This window comes from Eulemur rufifrons, chromosome 8 (genome assembly GCF_041146395.1).
Source record: "Eulemur rufifrons isolate Redbay chromosome 8, OSU_ERuf_1, whole genome shotgun sequence".
Lineage (NCBI taxonomy): Eukaryota > Metazoa > Chordata > Mammalia > Primates > Lemuridae > Eulemur > Eulemur rufifrons.
This window is the reverse complement of record NC_090990.1, coordinates 13,394,251-13,407,248: the sequence shown is the minus strand read 5'-3', so window position 1 is coordinate 13,407,248 and position 12,998 is coordinate 13,394,251. Positions and strand designations below refer to the sequence as shown.

The 12,998-nt window shown below is 35.0% G+C and overlaps 1 protein-coding gene across 16 annotated transcripts in view; it reads left to right on the top strand.

The window, feature by feature from the left end:
• Positions 1-12,998, top strand: part of EIF4G3 (eukaryotic translation initiation factor 4 gamma 3) — a 315,623-nt gene that overhangs the window by 207,532 nt on the left and 95,093 nt on the right. The gene's annotated exons all lie outside the window — the stretch shown is intronic.

Sequence of the window (12,998 nt, the reverse complement as noted above, 5' to 3'; positions counted from 1 at the left end):
CTGTGAACACTAGCAGTGAAGTGTAATGGCAAGATCAAAGCAAGAGTTTGACAATCCATGTTAGCCTTTCTCCTTGTCTATCTCTGTGACCTTGGGTGAACTTCCTAACTTCTTCGATTCTTATCCAGAAAATGAAGATAATAATATTTACCTTATAAAGTTGTAGTGAAGATAAAATGTGATATATGGAAAGCACTTAACACACTGTCTGGCACATACTAAGTACTCTGGGAGTGTTAAATATTAACACTTCTGTTTTTGGCTAGTATTAAGGACCCAGATGTTGTCTTTGAACTATACTAATATTATACAGAATGAATGGATATTATGATCTCTGTCATTAGGAATTTATCTTCCAAAGAAGAGAAGCTCAAGAGTTTGATACTTTCTGTAAAAAAATATATATATATATATATATATATATGTATGTATATATTTCAGACGTAGTCCCACTTTGTTGCCCAGAATAGAGTGCAGTGGCATCATCACAGCTCACTGCAACCACAAACTCTCAAACTCTCAAACTCCTGGGCTCCAGTGATCCTCCTGCCTCAGTCTCCCAAGTAGCTGAGACTACAGATATGTGCGACCACGCTGACTAATTTTTTCTACTGTTAGTAGAGACGGGATCTTGCTCTTGCTCAGGCTAGTCTCAAACTCCTGAGGTCAAGCAATTCTCCTGCCTTGGCCTTCCAGAGTGCTAGGATTATAAGCATGAGACACCGTGCCTGGCGCATTCTGAAAAATTCTTAATAATATCCTTGGTATGTGATGGTCACAAATCCCTTAAGATAGCCCTTATACGTGTATAACTTTGCTTAAAGATTTTTGAACCCATTACGTCCTTTAATCTTCACAATAGACACTTCTCAAGGTGACCTGCAATGATTGGGAAGTGGGGAGAAGGTCTGCTTAGTACAGTGAATCTTAAGGAGAATCTGCAATTGAAAGCTTTAGGGCATCCATTAAAGTAATAGCTAGAAATATCGTCTTATTTAGGTGTTTAAGAGTCAATTATCAGAATGGAAAATCTTATGAAGATACTCATTGAAAAAATTAAATTTTGAGCAAGATTTTTAACGTGGTCTAGGTTGAGGAGAAAGTATCAAGGCGAGAATGTAGGAATTAATACCTATAAATGGAAGGTTAGCAAAATAATAATAATAAAGCTCAGCTAGGATGTGATAATGACAGAATTTTCAAGGCTAACCTGAGAGCCTGGATCTTGTACCCTTGAAAGAACTGTTTCTCTAGGCCTGGTACAGATATCTGGCACCCAGAAACAATCCTTTCTCTGAAAGAGTTTTCTGGAAAATGTGCAATGAAAATGCTTTTTCAAGGGAAGTCTGAAAGCAGAGTTGTAGTAGCTGAGGTATAAGGTAACAAGAGTCTAGAAATAGACTAAAAAAGAAGGGGGATTATGTCAGGAGTGGAAAATTGGGAAAAAAAGAAAATTTAAAGGAACGGAGAAAATATAAATAGGGCAGCTAAAAAGTGGAAACTGTCTAAACATTTATCAGCTTATTAATGGTTAAACAAAATGTGGTATATACGTACCAGAGAATATTTCAGGCATGAAAAGGAATGAAGTTCTGATCCATGCTACATGGATAAACCTTGAAAGAATTAGGCTAAGTCACAAAAGACCACATATTATATGATTCCATTGATGAGAAATGTATAGAATAGGCACATTTCATAGAGTTAGAATGTAAATTAATGTTGGCCAGAGGTTGAGAGGTGAAGAGGGGAGGGTATAGTAATGGTCACAAGGTTTCTTTCTGGGGCTATGAAATGTTCTGAAATGAGACTGGTAATGGTTGCACAACAACTCAGTGTATGTACCACGAGCCACTGAATTGTATAGTTTTAGAGGTGCATTTTATGGTATATGAATTATATCTCAATAAAGCTGATATATATATACACACACACATACATACACACACACACACACACACACACACACACAACCAATGATATGATTGTGTGCCACCAGAATCTATATAAGGATCTGGTTAGGGAAGTTACAGCTTAGAAATTCAGGAAGTTTCAACAGAAACACTATAATTAACAGTACCAGAGGTACAAGATTGTTGGGATACAGCCAAAAGTTATGTCTTTTGACAGTTTTATGCCTGAACTATGTACTGTTTTTATTGTCCCTTTTTATTTTACTAGCAGTTATGTCTTACCTGAGATTAAGAGGGTGTTCTCAGCTTGGTAATGAATATACCACCCATGGAACCCTCTAGAATAGAGGCATTGTTTGATGTCACAAATATGGAATGCCCAGCTGGGCCAGAAATCAGAGTGGTTCTTTGTGGTCAAACCACATAAGAGATCTTTGTTTTAGAAGTAATGATTCTGCATTGCCTTCTTGCCTAACTTGGTCTTTATACGTTTTTGCCTCAGTTAAGCCATTCTAAGTCCTCCTTCACCTTTTCCCTAGGACCATTTGGGGTCTTTCTTGTCTTTCCACTTGTCCATTCATTCCTTTATCCATCCATCTGTTCAGTCCCCCTTCCTTTCTAGTGCATTTCACAGACTCTTGTTACCTTACACCTCAGCTACTACAACTCTGCTTTCAGACTTCCCTTGAAAAAGCATTTTCATTGCACATTTTCCAGAAAACTCTTTCAGAGAAAGGATTGTTTCTGGATGCCAGATATCTGTCCCAGGCCTATAGAAACAGTTCTTTCAAGGGTACAAGATCCAGGCTCTCAGGTTAGCCTGGAAAACTCTGTCATTATCTCATCCTAGTTTTTAGCTTTATTATTATTATTATTTTGCTAACCTTTCATTTATAGGTGTTAATTCCTACATTCTCGCCTCGATGCTCTCTTCCAAACCTAGACTACATTAAAAATCTTGCTGAAAATTTAATTTTGTCAATATGAGTATCTTCACAAGATTTTCCATTCTGATAATTCCTTGACTCTTAAACACCTAAATACAGTTATGTCAATTTAAAATACTTATAGTACTTTATGAATATTGATATGTATGCATCTTACCTCTCTAAATCTTTTATATCTTCTTCAAAGTTAGTAAAGCTTTTATTTTTATTAACCCCAATGACCTTTTATTAAATGTTTATTTACTCATTTAAGCAAATGAGTAGCTTTGTGTTGATGTTTTCATAGGGTTTTTTGTTTTGTAGGGTATCTGGTAGTAATAAATCAAGTATATTTAAAATCACTGCCTTGGTAGGAAAAATTTGTTGGTTTTAATAGTAATAGCTATCATTGATGAAATGCTTGCTATTTACCAGGCACTGTGATATTAACTTCTTTAACCTTCATAACAACTGCTTTTGCAGAAGAGGAGACTGAGGTGCAGAAGAGGAGACTGATGCACAGAACAGATGATACTTGCTAAAGTTTATATAGTTATTAAGTGGCAGAACCAGAATTAAAACTAAGCTCTACAGGCTATGCTCATAACCACATCTCCGTATTGTCCCTCAAATTAAACTATATATCCTGTAAACAAATTTTAGACTTTGGCAATCAAAATTTAAAATAATTCTTACTAAAGTAAGATACTCTTTTTATATTAGAGATGAATATAATATTTAAATAAAAGTATTAATAACAGTTGGGTAAACAGGTAGATGATGACAGGTGTGCAAGTTAAATGTACTCACCCTGATTAACTTAAAAGGGTCAGCAAAAATCACTGATTATCTCCAGTCCATTAGTTAATGGCTCTCCTCAAGTTTCTACTGATTTGAGAATACATGCATATAACCTACACATCACCTCGGTACCTAATGCACCGTTGAAAAAATAAAAATAGAAGTCTCATTATTTATGTGACAGCATTCAGCATTTGATGAGATACTCAATAACGTCGAGAAAACTATTATGGCTTTTGTAACATAATACCATATTTAATAGTTGTCATTCACTCGACAGGTACTTATTGAGTCCCAGACAGTCATAATTTTAATTATTAATTTTTTTGTAGAATTAAAATAAGGTTTGAGTGGCATTTGAGATATATAAATCAGTATATCTGAATATACAGGATGAAACTCCCTTTGAAATGTGATATTGCACATAGATGTTCCATAAATTGTATAAATCGCATTGCAAATCATGTTATCACCTGTATGACATGGTTTCCTATACATCTTACTAATGGATTCTACTCTAATTATAAAGCCATGCCAAGGTATAAAAAGCAGTGTGTATAATATCAAAAAAAGGAAAAAGCTGTATGCAAGTTCACATATATCATACACACGTGTATGCTTGCATACACACCAGTATTTTCTGAAGACAAGTAAGAAATACTTACTTCCTCTGGGGAGAGAAACCTAGAAACAAAATGGGAAAGAGAAGATTTTTTCAGTTTTTCCTTATTGTGAAATATTTTTGTCCATAAGTATGCATTATATTTGTCATAATTATAACCTGAAGCAAGTTTAATTATATATCTTGCAGTTAAGTTTATTGGATCTAATTTAAATAATAATTTCCTCATGATAAATTATATATATGAAACATAGATTGTCAAATTTCAAAATGTACCTACCAGTGTGTTTTGAATGATTCCTAATATTCTTATTTTTTTATTTTTTTATTTATTTATTTTTTTTTGAGACAGAGTCTCACTCTGTTGCCCAGGCTAGAGTGAGTGCCGTGGCGTCAGCCTAGCTCACAGCAACCTCAAACTCCTGGGCTTAAGCGATCCTACTGCCTCAGCCTCCCGAGTAGCTGGGACTGCAGGCATGCGCCACCATGCCTGGCTAATTTTTCTATATATATTTTTAGCTGTTCATATAGTTCCTTTCTATTTTTAGTAGAGACGGGGTCTCGCTCTTGCTCAGGCTGGTCTCGAACTCCTGACCGCAAGCGATCCACCCGCCTCGGCCTCCCAGAGTGCTAGGGCGTGAGCCACCCCGCCCGGTCTGATTCCTAATATTCTTCAAGACCAATGCCTCATTTATTATTAACATCAGTTATCATTCTTTAGTAATATGAATAGGAAGAATGGAAGTATTCTTCAGAAATTTATTTTTGGGGTAAAGTTCCAATACCATTTGCATCATGTTTTCATCAAAGTAAGAATGCTGAGAAATTCTACCTTTTGGATTTAAGATTTAGTACTGTTCAGTTGAACAAACATTTGAGCAATTAAAGTTGTGATAAGTAGATGCTGACTTTTTCTTCTTCAGATTTCAATAACAGACTCTAGGTTTTCTCTAAGATTGTATTTATTTTTACATGATTTATGAATTAGAATTTTTTGATTGCCTATTCAGGCAAAGAATATTCAACTTGGGAACTATCATGGAAAACCAAGAAATACGAATGGCCTAAGCAAGGATTTTTATGTGTCAAGAGAGAATGTGATAAATCCAGGCTTAACTATTTTTGGTAGAAAGTCTAGAATTAAATTTGTTAATAGATTGATTTCATTGTTCAGGCAACCTACTATTTGACAGGCCCTCTTCTGACGTTTAGGACCACCAAAGTGACTAAGATAAAGTCTCTTGCCACCAGGAACTCAATGGTTTTATAGAGAGACAGATGTGTACATATCAGTGTGGGTAAGGTGAAGAGGGAGTAAATGATGGACTCTGTTAGAATGTGTTTTGTTACTCATAGTGGTTCCCTCATATTAAGGTTATAGTAAATTCCTCTGCGCTTTGCAGACTGGCAGTGTGGACTCACTGATGATCGGATAAAAGGTGGGTTTTTTTTTTTTTTTTTCCAATCCAGATTTACATCCAGGCAATGAACAATAGTATTTTATTTAGAGACAAAAAGCATTGAGTAGATACAAAGTAACTACTTGTGTTGTAGTCTCTTCTCTAATTAAATTATATATTTGTGCTGTCATGATTAACATTCCTGCATCTGTACTAGATTTACCTTGAATTAATTTGCAGTCTGTTTTGATGCTGGTAGAAGTGACACAAAAGCATTTTTTATTAAAACACAGAAATGCCCAAGAGGCTGCAGAAGGAGCAGTAAACTATAATAGAGAGGACTAGAAAATATGCTAATGGTCTTATTGGAGCCATCTTTGTTCTCATTGCTGACAGAATTGCTTAATGTCCTGCCGTTTGCTGAACTTTTTGGAACAAACTTTCTACTTAGAGTCACGTTACCATTTTATTTTTCTAATGACTTGACATACAGTGCTGTCGGGGTAAGACGCAAACTACGTTCTTCACACTACCTTCCGTTGGTAAACTATACATCCTCCCCTGTTATGAAAGCAAAAGAAAAATGAACCAAGATGAAACTGAAGTTGGAGTTCAGACGAGAAAGTGCAGAAACAAAGTAGAGTTGAATAGCAAGGTAGTGAGTTGGAAAGACAAGGGTTTTGAAGTTACATTTATGTTTTAATTTCTGCTCCAACCTTCACTTTCTCTGGAATGGGGCAATTTAGTGAACCTCTCTGTACTTCAGTTTTCTTACCTCTGAATTGGGGATAATGTAATAGTACCTACCTAACACAAAGAGATTTAACTAATGTTATTGTTGCAGAGAGATGTTAACCTTAGACTTAATTTTGATTGCAGGTCATTTATGCATTCATAGATCTTCAGTGAGCATCCATTATGGGCCAGGTTCTCTGAATTAGTTGCTGGATAGATGGAGGAGACTCCTAAGATACAGTCCTTATCCTGAAAGGGCTCAAGCTCTAATAATGTATTCTCAGCTTGCATCCATGCCTTTGATTGTGTGGAGTAGAAAGTGTACATTAAGTGAGTTGGTGGTAAAATTGTTAGCATTGTAGAGCAGGAGGTGGGCCTGATGTTCACCAAAAGGTGGAAGCTAAATTCCTAACTTTGATATGCCCCATAGACCAGAGAAACACATGGTCTTAAAGATGTAGAATGTGGGACTAGTAGTGTTTTAACTTTCATACAAGTGAATTCCCTTTAAAATCTTTGACTTTCAAAGTAGCACTTTGATAAGTATTTGAGATATTATCAAAAACTAGGGTTCAGTGAAGAGAAATTGATATTGGAAACAGGATAGAAGTCTTGAGTTTCTGAAAGAAGGTATTTATCGGATCTGAAAACAGGAACAGCAGGACTTGGTGACTAATAGGAATGTGGGTTAAGAGAAGGCTTAAGAAGAGTTTGTATCAGGCAATACCAAATGCTACAAAAAATTTGAGTATGATGGTGAATAAGAAGGCCATTGAAGTTGTGATAAAGTTATCATTTGCTAGTCTGAGAGAAATTTTGTCACCTGAACAGATCCAAGCACCACAGATTTAGAGAAAGAAAATGACATCAAGAAGGTAAAATTACAAGAATGCCCATGGCAGGGTGATATCCTGGGGGTATCTAGAGGGAATGGGAATAAAAACACAGGCAAATGGCCAGACAAAATACACACCAGGCCCGCTGAAGCATGGAGAGAGGAGCACAAGCAGGTGTACCTTTTCTTCTATTATCCATCCCATTCTGGAGCAGAGCCTAAACATCTAGCCGAAGTTGGGGCTTTTAGGCTTTATACTCAAGGAAGCATTATCTCCTCACCTCGCAATAATAGAAGCTGTACTATAATGACAAAAATTTGAATCCAGCTGTATTCTTCTAGCTAAGCATGTATGGCTGTGGGATCACCAGCTCATATCCTGGTATAATTTGAACACTGGTGTCCCGTCTGAGTTGCAGATGGCTGACATGGCAATCCTGTTGCATCATCCTTGACCTTAGGGTGGTGATTTGAAGCCCAACAGCTGTTCTTCTGGCATGATTAGGGACCGAGGTCAGCTTATATAATGAAGCACACTGTTGAACTGATACATGACTTAAACGCTGTACCTAGCTTCCAGTTCTACTCTGCAAAAAAATAAAAAAACTGTACCTTTAATGGTTTCCATTGAGATTAATGGTTTCCATTCAGCTACTGCTATTCTCTTTGTCTAACCTTGTACCAATAGCATAATTACCTTAGGTTACTGTAGTTCTATAATATCTCAATATTACAAGTCCACTAACTTTTTATTCTATATTAAAATTATGTTTGCTTTTCTTGGCCTTTGCATTTCCACTTATAAAAAATAACATACAGCATTGTGCTATGCACAAATAGGCACTTGATCAAGGGAAAAATTAGGAAATTATTTTGTCTATATTAATAAATATTTGTTACATTTAGGAGTTCATATGGATTAACAATTTTCCTATAAATGTTAGATCACATGATTCATTCTTAACATTTTCAGATATAGCCAAATATGAGTTATATATAAATTTTTATATACACATCTATTACATAAAATAATTATACCTATTAAAATGGGTCAAATATTATGTTTGTAGGAATAAGAAAGAGGCAAACTGTTAGAACTTTAGTTTTTTTCTATAAATGGATAATTCATGGATATATTATCAGAAAAACTAGACCACTGTTCATTCTAAAGCAGTTTTTTCAGGGAGTGACCAAAATGAGTTGTAAAATCTAAAAGTCCAAAAAGTCTAAATACTTATTCTATCTTTGAGTCTTTAGCTGTAGACCAAGACTTACAGGTTAATGAAAGAAAGACCCTATGGAAAATTATATACCAAAGACTGTTAACCTGCTGAGGCAAGGTTCACCTCAGGCAAGTAGAATTGGCTAGTTGGGAGAGAGGGATATTGCCTTTGTTTGTTTCAGTTGATACTTTTGTCATTTAAAACAAGAAGAAGAAAATTAAAAGATAAAAAGCAGCAAAAATTCAGAAGAAAAAATGCCCTTGGAATCTGACTACCTGGATGTACAGATATATATTTATTTTCATAAATGGAAAAATGCTATATATGCGATTTTAAAGATTTAAAAGCACTCAGTATTTCATAAAGATACTTCTGTGTCAGTAAACATACATTATGAATTCTTGGTAGGTACATAATAGATACGTGGATATGCTTATGTTTTAATTCTTTTAGAAACCACCTAGACCTCTTCAACACCTTTAGTGAAATGTAATAGACATGAGGTTAACATACACATATTAAAGTATTACATTAATTTTGACATGTATGCACTCTATATAAACCATCACAGTAATGAACATATTTATCACTCTTAAAGTTTCCTCATTACTGTTTATAAATCCCCCGCTCCTGTACTACCCTCATCACCAACCCCAGGCAAGCGCTGATCTGTTTTCTTTCACTATAGATTAGCTTGCATTAGAGTGTTATATAAATATATCCATTTACATATGGGTAAAATGTAAACTCTTTTGTCTGACTTCTTTCATTCAGCAGGTTCATCCATGTTATTGGGTATGTTAGTAGCTCATTTTAAAAAATTGCTGAGTGGATTTACCACAATTTATTTGTTCATGTATTAATGTATATTTGGGTTGTTTCCAGTTCAGGGCTATTACGGATAAAGTTGCTGTGAACATCCACATATAAATCTTTGGACATAGGCTATCATTTCTCTTGGGTAAATAAATATGAGTGGAATGGGTGGGTTATATGTAGGTATATATTTAATTTTATAGGAATAAACTGCAAGTAATTTCCCAAAGTACTTGTGCCATTTTATATTCCCACCAGCAATGCATGAGAATTTCAGGCTATCCTTTTTCTGGTGAATTTCCTTTGCACCTTTTCTATAAATATGTTATGCATACATAAGAGTGTCTATTTCTAGGTTTTTTTTTTCTTTGATCTAGTTTTCTTTCTTGATGCTAGTACCCCACTGTCATAGTGAGGCTTTGCACAAAGTCTTGAAATCAGATAGTATTAAATCCTCCAACTTTATTCTTCTTTTAAGAAGTTGCTCTGGATATTTTAGGTCCTTTGCTTTTCTAGATTAATTTTAGAATCAGATTTTTCTACAAAAAAGCCACTGGAATTTGATTTGGTTTGTAGTAAATCTATAGACAGAATTTACAACTTGTAAAATTGAGTATTCTGGCCCATAAACTTTGTATATTTCACTATTTGTGTTCTTTAATTCTCTCAATAATGTTTCAAATTTTCTAGTATACAGGTCTGTTGTATCTTTTGTCAAAGTTATATCTTTTGATGCTCCTGTAAATGATATTTTTTAATTTCAATGCTTGTCATTATATATGAAAAATATATAACAGATTTTTGTATATTGGTCTCATCCTCCAACCTTGGTAAATTTAATTGCTATTTTTTTAGAATTTTTGTAGAGATTCTTTTGGATTTTCTTTTTTTTTGAGACAGAGTCTCGCTTTGTTGCCCAGGCTACAGTGAGTGCCGTGGCGTCAGCCTAGTTCACAGCAACCTCAAACTCCTGGGCTTAAGCGATCCTACCGCCTCAGCCTCCCGAGTAGCTGGGACTACAGGCATGTGCCACCATGCCCAGCTAATTTTTTCTATATATATTTTAGTTGGCCAGATAATTTCTTTCTATTTTTTTTTTTTTTTTTTAGTAGAGATGGGGTCTCGCTCTTGCTCAGGCTGGTCTCGAACTCCTGATCTTGAGCAATCCACCCGCCTCGGCCTCCCAGAGTGCTAGGATTACAGGCGTGAGCCACCGCGCCCGGCCTCTTTTGGATTTTCTACATAAGTAATCATGTCTCTGAACAAAGACTGTTTTACTTCATTTCTAACTGAATGCATCCTTTATTTCTTTTTCTTGACTTATTGCATGTCAGTTAGAACCTCCAATACAGTGTTGAATAAAAGTGGTGAAAGTGAACATTTTTGTCTTTTTCCTGATTTGAGGGAGAAACCATTCAGTTTTTCACCATTAAGTATGATGTTATCTGAGGAATTTCTTTTTTATTCCTAGTTTGCTAAGGGATCCTTTATTTTAGTCAAAAATATATATTGGATCTTGTTAAATGAATTTCCTGCATCTATTAAGACAATGATGTGGTTTTCTTCTTTATTAAGTTTTTATATTATTTGATATTTGAATATTAAACCAACTTTACTTTCCTGGGGTAAAACTTAGTTCTGGTATATATTTCTTTTTGTATCTTACTCGATTTTACTTACTAAAATTTTATTTAGGTTTTTTTTTTTTTTTTTTTTGCACTTAAATTTGTAACGGATGATAGCTTATAGTTTTCTGGTAGTTGTCATGTTTGTGTATCTGGGTAATTCGGACCTCACAGAATGATTTAGTAAGTATTCCTTTCTTCAGTGTTCTGGAAAACTTTGTATAGCATTGATATTGTTTTTTCCTTAAATGTTTGTTAGAATTCACTAGTGAAGCCTTGAAAAAAATACAATGAGGAGAAAACAAGTCAATTGAAACTGATTCATGGCATGGTGCGGTGGCTCATGCCTGTAATCCTAGCACTCTGGGAGGCTGAGGCAGGAGGATTGCTCGAGGTCAGGAGTTTGAGACCAGCTTGAGCAAGAGCAAGACCCTGTCTCTACTAAAAATAGAAAGAAATTATATGGACAGCTAAAAATATATAGAAAAAATTAGCTAGGCATGGTGGCACATGCCTGTAGTCCCAACTACTCGGGAGGCTGAGGCAGAAGGATTGCTTGAGCCCAGGAGTTTGAGGTTGCTGTGAGCTAGGCTGACACCATGGCACTCTAGCCCGGGCAACAGAGCGAGACTCTGTGTCCAAAAAAAAAAAAGAAAAAGAAAGAAAGAAAAACTGATTCATAACTGACACAGTTGTTATAATTAGCATGCAAAATCATTATTTATTAGGTACAGTTACTATAACTATTTCATATATTCAAAAAGTAGAGACAAGGAACTGACATAACTGGAAAACACAGAACTGATGGAACCTAGTAAATAAAACTGGGAAGGATATAGAAGACTTGAGCAGCACAGTCAACCAACCTGACCTAATTGACAGTTAAACATGCAAACAATAGATATACATTCTTTCAAAGTAGAAATGGCAGATTTACCAAGATAAACCATATTATGGTTCATAAAACAAGTCTTTATACATTTTAAAGGATTCGAGTCAAAGCAGAAATGTTTTCTGACCACAATGCAATTATATTGGAAGTCAATGAGAAAAATATCTCTGGAAAATCCCCAAAGTATTTGGAAACTAAATAGCACACTCTAAATACCTCAAAGATCAAAAAAGAAATCAAAAGCTAAATGATAAAGTATTTTGAACTGAATGAAAATGAAAACCCAACCAACATTTCAAATTTTGTGAGGTATTTCTCATATTCCTTTTCTATTGCTATTGTAAAAAAATCACCACAAACATAGTGACTTAATACAAATTTACTATCTTACAGTTTTGGAGATCTCAGTCTAAAATGGGTTCCACTGGGCTAAAATCAGCAGGTCTGTGTTTCTTTTGGAGATTCTGTGGGAGAATCTGTTCCCTTGTCTTTTCCATGTGTTAGAAGCTACCTGCATTCCTTGTCTGGGTCCCCTTCCTTCATGTTCAAAGCCAACAGCATAACTTCTTCAAATCTCTCTCTGGTTCTCTTGCCCCCCTCTTTCACTTGTAAGCACCTTTTGATTATATTGGATCCACTGGGTTAATCTCAGTTAATTGTTTCCCCATCTCAAGATCCTTAATTTTTGTTTTTAATATTGTTTGTTAGCACAGTAACAAATGCAGACTTAAGTAGTCCACAACATATGAACAACTCCTATTGTACACCTCACAGTTACCAGCTTAAGGTATTTCACTACAGGTTTTCACAACTCCTGATTCAAACCTTCAGTCTTTTCACAATAAAGTAGATTGCCATATATAATACAATACATTAACTACTCATTTTCTACATGGTGTCTTATAGCCATTTGTCCATTTTATATATATGAGATGACAGTCTCTAAAAATTCTGTTAAATATCAGTGTTCCCTTTCAAGAAAGGAAAACAAATTCCTTTTCTTTTTAAATAAGAAGGTATGTAGACTTAGAGAGACTTTATATAAATAGCCATGTGTGTAACCTGTACAAAATTAAACTATTTTCGATTGACAGACTACAAGCAACTGAACCCAAATGTTTACATGTACATTGTTTTCTGTAATACATTTCAGCTAATATTGCAGAACTAATGACCTTTTTTTTTTTTTTTTTTTTTTTTTGAGACAGAG